This window comes from Carya illinoinensis, chromosome 15, assembly GCF_018687715.1.
Source record: "Carya illinoinensis cultivar Pawnee chromosome 15, C.illinoinensisPawnee_v1, whole genome shotgun sequence".
Classification (NCBI taxonomy): Eukaryota; Viridiplantae; Streptophyta; class Magnoliopsida; order Fagales; family Juglandaceae; genus Carya; species Carya illinoinensis.
Genome location: NC_056766.1, coordinates 11,644,056 through 11,653,106, shown reverse-complemented (window position 1 = coordinate 11,653,106; position 9,051 = coordinate 11,644,056). Strand labels below are relative to the sequence as shown.

General features: G+C 39.0%; 1 pseudogene; it reads right to left on the bottom strand.

Annotated features, from left to right (window-relative positions):
* Nucleotides 1-334: 334 nt before the first annotated feature.
* LOC122296665 lies at nucleotides 335-4,115 on the bottom strand (annotated as a pseudogene).
* Nucleotides 4,116-9,051: the final 4,936 nt, after the last annotated feature.

Here is a 9,051-nt window from a genome sequence, read left to right as displayed (position 1 = left end):
AGTCAAATCTACACATGCAGAGGCATAACTGGAGGCACAACTAGGGAGATGGTTCTGGGTCGATTGTGAAAATCATATAGAGAAGGGAAGATGGAGATAAAGGGGGATTTTTGTGTGAGTGTTGTGATTTCGTCAAAAAGGGAAGAGGAATAATTTTTTTGTGTTTTGGCTTTCGAGGGCATGAATAAGGAATTATGTTGGTGCGGTAGGGCGCCGAGTTGGATATCTGCCATTAAAACACAAATTACCATCTATATTTAACGACGTAAAAAGATGATTTTAATTACGGCGTGTAGTTTCGACGTAGTAGGAAAAAAACTCGCTGTAAAACCCATCATACAACCTGTAAAATCAAAAGAGCAGAAGTTGCTATTAAATGTCCCCAACGAATACAAAGTCGTTGCAATAACGTCAGTATTGCAGCTATTTCTATTGTGGCGAAAATAATATCGCTGTAATAGCTATGTTTTCTTGTAGTGAATGGGCTTTTTTCACATCCCAATATAATCTATTGGATTGTACTGTTCATGCATAGAGGTTGCCCTTGGAGCCAACCAGCACAACGAGCAACACATTGGGGTTGGTTTCCACCCCTAATTGAGGCTTTTCCGAAAGGATATAAATCCTTTGAAAATCCCTAAGCTATTTTATAAAGTATAATTAAAATTTAGATCTAATTAACTTAAATGGTTCAGATTTTACAAACATTAATTTCCAAGGAACTATGGCAAATTAACCTTTATTTGATATATTATATATATATATATATATATATATATATATATATATATATATATATCGTGTAACGCATTATTTCAATATAAAATTTTCAATCACATATAACATGAGCCATAATTTTTACATTAAATAGGCATTAATACAAATTTATGATGACAACTTTTGTTTGTTCTAGCTTTAAACAATCAACGAACATTGGAATTCCTTACATGGATTCACACATTACAAGAAAATTAAAGAATGAAAAGAATAAGCTGAATTACAAATAAAAGAACTTAGACTACGGCTTGTTACAAGAAATTTGAAGAATGAAAGCTTTGACTTCACATTCAGATTGGAGGCAAGACGAGTGCCACCTTCAACTGTCAGGTTCTCCTTGTATGCAAGTTTTCCCTTTCGACACTTTCTTTCTTGTGAAAGTTTTTTTGCTAACCTGTAAGAAGAGTTTTATGTACTATTAGTTTCAAAATATTATGATCACAAACACAATATTTTAACTCATTAATGATAAGTGCATGTATGAGTGCATATTCAAGTAGGTTTCACCATACATTCTCAAAGCCTCCTCATTTGTGCCATAGTTTTTGACTGGTTCTGAAAAACCTGTTTGCAAATTCACCCTTGATACTGGCTTTTTTAACAGTTTCTCCCCTATCTCTACAAGTTTGTTTAAGTTCTCTTTCATAGAGTTATCAATTGAAGCCGTTGTCCCAGTCAAGGTGTCATCCTAAACAAGTATTTTATAAAAAAAAATAATTAATAACTTGAAATCTTAATCCCCTTGCAAGATATCAAACCCTGAATCAGAAGAAATTTTATACTTGAATTCTAGGGTAATTCTCTTCTGAATGAAGGGCTTGGAAAACCACAGCTAGATGCAAATCAACCACATCTGCACTTGCTTGAGTAAACAAATCCACTAATGGAATTGAACCTCAATGAATTAACCAATTCAGAACGCCCCATTTGGCCGCCATTTTAGCATTGTATCTTTTCTCTATCTTTCCTGAGCCTGTTCCTATTGAGATCACCGGAAAACAACCGTAGTCTGTGGACTTTATTGGAAAGAAGTCAGGATTTGCATTGAAGATCTGTTTGGTCACTTGGTTTATGGCAACAACAGCCTGGTTGACCATGGTTCCCAGAACACACATAAAGAAACATCAAGATCATCAACTTAAATTTTGGAGCTTTTAAGGTAAATAAAAATGCACATGAAAGATTATTATATATTATACCGGATTGTTTGCAACAACACCGCCATCTATAAGATTGAAGTGACTAAAATTTCCAGCACCGGTTTGGTGGTTGAAGTGGTAAGCAGGAAGATAAGTTGGAGTTGCTGATGTACTGATGCATATGTCGGACAATTGAGCATTCAAACAAGAGTCATTTTTTGCCTGTGTGCATGAACTTAGATCATCAATATGTGAAGAATAGCTCGTTTCCCCGACATTTAACATATTAATAAATAATATTTAAAGTAATGTATTGTCAAAGTAGTGCAGGCATCATGAATAAAATAATTCTTTTTAATTTGTTGAGATCCTAAGAATTTAATGTTCAACGTAAATAACTTATAATTTAATATTATAGCTTGAATATTGAAACTAATAATGTTAATGTTTCCATGTCACTTTCTTTGTGTCCAAGTACCACGAATTTTCAAATTCAAATTATCATTTGGTCAATTTCTACATGAAAGGAAACTGACATCTGGGTTGAGAGAGAGAGATATATATATATATATATATATATATATATGATACCTCATATGATGAGAAAATGGTTGGCTGTAGGTGCTTGATATCAAACGTTGGTATAACAACATTGGTCAATGTGTCGTCTAGCCGAGTTTCCCCTAATTTCTCCCTTAGAACCCCATGAAGGTATTTCCCATCATACTTTGGTCCTATAAGAGATCTGAACATTTTTCCTATTGCTCCAAATAAGCCACTGTAATCAAAACCAGCACATGCATGCATACTCATTAATTAATATTTAAATATCGAGAGTTTTCAGAAATAGTACTATCATATGCACAAAATATTATATATAGAGTTGCTTTTGTGTACGTCAAGGAGGGAGGGAGTTGTCAAAATAGCTAGGAGGAGTATTAGAACATCCTATTAAGAATATGATATACATAATAAAATTCCACATCTTCCAATTAGCTTATACTTTTGTAATAAGTAGTGATTTCACATGGTATTAGAGTATATGTCCTTTAAGTTCGAACTCTAACTTTACACTTTATCTTATTTACTTAAATATTTCACATGTTGGGTCACTCATTGAAAGATATTTTGATTCACACGTAAGGATGAGTGTTAAGAAGATGATATATATAATAAAAAACTAATTCTTCCCACTTGCTTAATTAAACTTTTGAGACAAATGATGATTTCACATGTACATACTTCAGCAGCTGAGCACAATACTTACTTTTAAAGCTTATCTCAACTTTGGAAGTAGCTAATTGGTAGCTTTAATCTAGATAAGGTGCGATTGCCCAGCTTTATGACAATGATCTTCTTATGTTTCATTTTTAAGTTGTTAGAAGTTCAATCTTAGTTTATAGCTTTTATACAAGCTTGGTTTTGGGATTTCTTCATCAAATCCATATCAAGATTTTACTTGTAAAAAGGTATTCTCCTCTCTTAAGAGAGAGGGTAATTGTATGAAATCACTTTACTTAATTGTTCTTAAAAAAAGAAAATATCATGAGTATGTAGCACTTCCTGTTCTGTGGAAAAATTCGAGGACCATGCTCGGGATAGAAGGGCTTGATATCCTTAGCATCAAACAGTGGTCGATTATTTTCATTTGGAGTAGCTAACATCGCGGTAACAAGACCCCCTGTGCTTGTTCCTGCAATCACGTCAAAGTAGTCTGCAAGTCTAGCTTCCTTTCCATCCAACTCCTACGACATATTTATACCAAAAACTTCTTAATTTGTATCATGTGGTCATGACATTAATATGACGATAATGAAAAACTTATATATATATATATATACACACATATATATGTATGTAAATATGCATGTATGACATTGACTTTGCATTATTTTCATAAATATATCATGTTTAATTTTATAAGTTCATATGATAGAGTTTCATTATGCTAGAACCATAGCGGATTCATGTGCAATAATATCTTGAAAGCCATGCCTTTCTGTATATAATTAAGACCTAAAACGTTGCTGCAAATTAACCGATCGACTACTACAACACGTATACCTGAAGTTGTGATTCAAGGATAGCAAGTATGGTAGCAGGGATGATCCCCCTGATACCACCCCCATCAATGCTTAGAATTGTGTTCAAGTTCCTGCATGTTGGGTGCTGAGCCTGAGTCGTCGTTGTTTTTTCCATGGAAAATATGAAAAGGGTATGCAAGTGGTGGTCGTAAGATTAGAAGAAAAGACTGCCATGGTGGTGGTTGTTATAAGGAAGATCGAAGAAAGCTTAAGTTTCTTTTCTGGCATTTGATCCATCGACAGACTCCTAGTTATATATAATAAAATAGAATAGCCTTGGGTGATCTGGACTTGACCATCTTCAAAATTTCAAATGTTCTTATCTTTTCCCACTTGTATATGTTCATAAGGTTCATAATAGTACTCTTGCGTTGAAACTTTCCATTATAGTTCAAACATTCTCTTAGACTATAACAGCTAGAATGTAAGATTTTTCTCCCGTGGGATATATATTATATATTACTCGTGCATCATGTGCTTAATTCATTAATCAACAATATCACTGCAGGAAGTGAATTAATTTGAGCTTATTAATCAACCTAATTAGCTTGTACGTAAATTTGGACGAAGAAATTAAGATTTATAGATTTTGGATGGCAGACACGTACGTTAGCTTTTAGTTAAGGATCGATCAATATCCTAATCCGGTCACAATTAAGGTTTGTGCTGCATGGAGGCGCCAACTACGTACGAAGAAACATGTTTAGTACGTTGTCCTTGCTTCTATTTAGCGGAAAATTAATATATAATTAATTCAACATCATGTCTAGATCAATTCAGCAGCAAACTGCATATATTAGTATTTTTATCCAGCGGCGCCTAAAGGTCTGATCAGAATAGTAGATTTCCATCTTGGACGCGCAACCTGATCATGCTAGACATGAACCATTTTTTCCAGGAAAGTCTGTCATGACATACTGATTCCCCCAGATTATCCTTGGCCGCCATGCATGGGTGACGTCCGACCCTTCATTACAGGATTTTATCAGCATGCAATGGAGTTTTTCGTCTTCGATCTATCTGTATGTACTGCTTTTGTGATGGGGGCTTTTACATGTATTTTCACTGAAGGGTTGTTTTTAATTTAATTAATATATTGGTTTATTTATTTTAAATTATTGCGTTTTAAATTGATTTTTAATTTATTTAATGTTGTGTTTTATTTATTTAGTCGTTTTACGGTTTTTAATATCGTTTTCGGCGGACCTGTTTTGGTTTCTGGAGTGAGGACTCGACCTCATTTCTTTTCCCTCATCTTTTCTTTTTCTCTTTTCTTTTTTCTTCTTTCTCGTTTTCTTCTGTTTCTTTCTTTTTTTTCTTCCTCCCCGGTTCTCTCTCGCGCGACACTCTCTCTCCTCTCCCTCACGTGTTCCGTCCAACCGCCTAGACCCACCGCCGCCGGCCACCGTGCAGTACACCACCACCACCAATCTCTTCCCCTCCCTCCGGTGAATCAACCCACCAACTTTCATCCCCAACCGTGTCGCCGTTTAGCCGGAAAACCATCATCAAGCCGCACAGTTTTAGCTTCGATTTGCTGCCGTCGCTCCACCTCCGGCCACCACCTCTTCACCACTTCATCACCGACTCCTTGCCGTCCTAACCCATCCATTTCCGGGCTCAATCCATCGCCAGAACAGTCCCCACGAGCTAGCTTTCCGATTTGGGTATTTTGGCCTTCCTTCGCCGTTTTCGCCGCCACCCACGACCAAACTCCACTTCCACTAGCTTCATAAACATCCTTAGACCATTTCCTATCAATCCCGAGCTTTGGTTTGTCCCCGTTCAAAAGTCGATATTTTACAACCCACGACCACAGTGAAATTTCACTGTTACGTTACTTTTCTTCCGCTGTTTGCAACGCCGCGAGCTTTCAAAAAATACCATATAGCGCTGTAAGTATTTTTTAAACTCTACTTTTAGATTTAAATGTATTTTACTCTTACAATAAATATTTATCTGTTGGTTGGTTGATTCCGGACTGAGTCCGAGGAGTTCGGGGGTCGGATGGTTTGAGGACGGAGTGTTTGGTTTTGGTTGTTTGTGATTGCTTGGTTATTTGTGCCATGAGGTGTGTGTTGCATATTGCATACATGTGCATTTTAATTAAATTGAGAAAATTCCGTTTTATTGGCGTAAATAGATTTTGGGAGTGTGTGTCTCACGAGCCCAAGCTGGGATGGGTTATTATCCCGGTGGAGCTCCTCTGGTCACTCGAGAGCGTAATATACTGAGTGACGTCCCCTGAGTTGTCGCTAGGCGACGACGGGAGCAGGGGCTAGGGGATGCTTGGCTACCAACGCGCCGGGCGCGGAACTGGGCATCGCTCTACGCACCAACTCCGTGGCCCTTCGCTGGGGAGGGCTAGACGATGCTTGGCTATGAATGCGCGGGGCGCGGAACTGGGCATTGCTCGTTTAGGTGTCACATGCGTGGTCGTTACTTGCGGTGTGGCATAGGAGCCAGGGTGTGCGGATGACCCCTAGGGGAGGTCATAGTGCATACGGATTAATTGGTTAATGGTTTGAGTTTGATATGGGCCAAATGTGACTTTTGGCGTGATATTTGGAAAGGTTATGTTTTTGGGTGAAATGAGATTTTTGGCGTGTGTGGAAAAATATGATTTTATGGGTTTTGAGCATTGACATCCTTTCATGCATATTATTTGAGTTTTATATGTTTTTATCTAGTGGTGTTTGGATTTTACTTACCTGCGGCACCATTTTTGGTACCGTAGTTTGATTTAAAAATAATATTTATGTTTTGTAATATTTTATCATGTATGTTTTGAATAGTTTTGTATTAAATTAAGAAAAATTTTGGTACTTAGTTGTTGACTTTGCTATTCGCTGCGTGTTTCTCGTGCACATTTGTTGCTTATACACACACTTGACACTCGTCGATAGGGTGGTGACCCGTGATGTCATCATCCGGACGTCTCGATTTTCCCATATCCGTGCGTGGGGATTTGGGAGCGTCACAGGTGGTATCAGAGTGGTTTGGCTCTGGGTAAAACCACATGTCCCGTAGGTGTACCAGAATATTTTTAAGGTTGTGTTTTAAAAATTATGTTAAGTAAAGTTGCTATTTGATTTGTTTTATTTGTTTTAATTGTTTGAACTTGTTTGCTTGTTTTTATTTATTTAGTTATGTTATTGCATGCTGGTTTCTTTTGTTTCTTGCTATGTGGTGTTGGTTTTGGTTTTTGGTTTTATGTTGGTTTTATTTGTTTTCTTAAAGGGGGTCAAAGGTTGTGTTGTGGCAGGAAAAATGGTTAGACCAAGGAAATCTACTCAGGAGCCACGGGACGATACATCGAGAGATGACTCCATAGCCCAAGCAATACGGCAGATGACGGAGTTCATGCAGCAGAATTTTAGGCCATAGCAGTCAGGGCCTTGGCCACAACAAGGAGGACCTTGGCCACAACAAGGGGGTCCCTGGCCACAACAAGGATGGCCTTGTCCACAACAAGGAGGGCTTTGGCCACAACCAGGAGGTCCTTGGCCACATTAGGAAGGGCCTTGGCTATACCCAGGAGGGCATAGTGGCATGGTGCAAGCTGGATGCACTTATGAGCACTTTCTGGCGCATAGAACTCCACACTTCATTGGAGAAGAGGATCCACTTCAAGCTGGAAAGTGGATCAAAGACTTGGAAAGAACTTTTGAGGTGTGTGGTTGCACCGAGGCGCAACAAGTACTATACGCCAGCTATCTGTTGCAAGGCACCGCTTCTGATTGGTGGGATACCAAGAGGGTAATGCTGGAATCAGAATTGGGATCTTTCGCCGCTGTAACTTGGCAGCGCTTCAAGAAAGAGTTTAATGATCGCTTCTGTAAGGAAGCAAAAGGTAAGAGAGTTCTCAAGTTTGGTCCAAGGGAGCATGACAGTGGAACAGTACGCCCGAAGATTTATAGAACTTGGGCGATTTGCTCCCCACCTCATTGCTGCAAAGGAAATGCGAGTTGAGCATTTCCAGGAGGGACTACGCCCTGATATACGCCGTATGGTGGTCAGTCACTGGATATCCACTTTTCAGAACTTAGTGGATGTGGCCACCCTTGTGGAGCGAGAGAATAATCTGAGTATGGGCTCCCCTCCGGGACATAAGAGGCGGAGTTTTTCGGGTGAAGGAAGCAGCTCGGGTTCGCCTCAGAAATTTATTCAGCGGACCGGAACTCGACCGCAAGCGTCCTCAGGTGCTCGTATGGGAGGACGGGTGCCAATTTGTGGAGTTTGTAATAGAGCTCATGAGGGCGAGTGTCGGCTAGGTGGTGGATCCCAGTATTACCGATGCGGCCAAGTGGGACATATTGCTCGTGAGTGCCCCGTCAGAGTTCAAGGAAGCCGTGGAGGTAGATGCGATGGAAGGACAAATCCAAGACAAGCAGTGCAAGCTCGGGTTTATGCTGTCAAACCCGGATATGTGGATGATGAGACACCAGCGACCCATGATGCTGGAGTAATTACAGGTATGAATTTAATTTAATTTTATGTTGGATTTGTTTTTTTTTTGTGTGCTTTGATTTCTTTGTGTATTTGGATTTCATGGGTTATGTGTTTGGTTCAGGGAGAGTCCGTTTATATGAGTTTTATGCTTGTTTGATTCGGGTGCTTCACAGTCATTTGTATCTTCCACGTTTGCGCGAATGTGTAATTTGGTCACGGAACCTTTGTCGAAGTCATTGGTAGTGGCTCTACCCAATGGTGAAATGGTGTGGTGTTCCAAGGTTGTTTTGGGATACCCATTAAATTTTGATGGAAGGTTCTTGGATGCTGATTTGGTGGTGTTCAAGCTTTTGGGTTTTGATATCATTCTCGGGATGGATTGACTATACTGATATTCTGCGAGTATTAATTGCAGAAGTCGGGTAATTAGCTTTCAGCTTCCAGATGGTGATCGTCTGGAATTTGCGGGGAGTAAGCTAAAAGAAAAGCCGGTAATTGTATCGGCAATTCAAGCAAAAAGAGAGATTACATAGGGAGGGGAAGCCTTCTTAGTTCAGATGGTATCTACGCCGTCTGAGAAGAAGTTTTTGGTAGACATT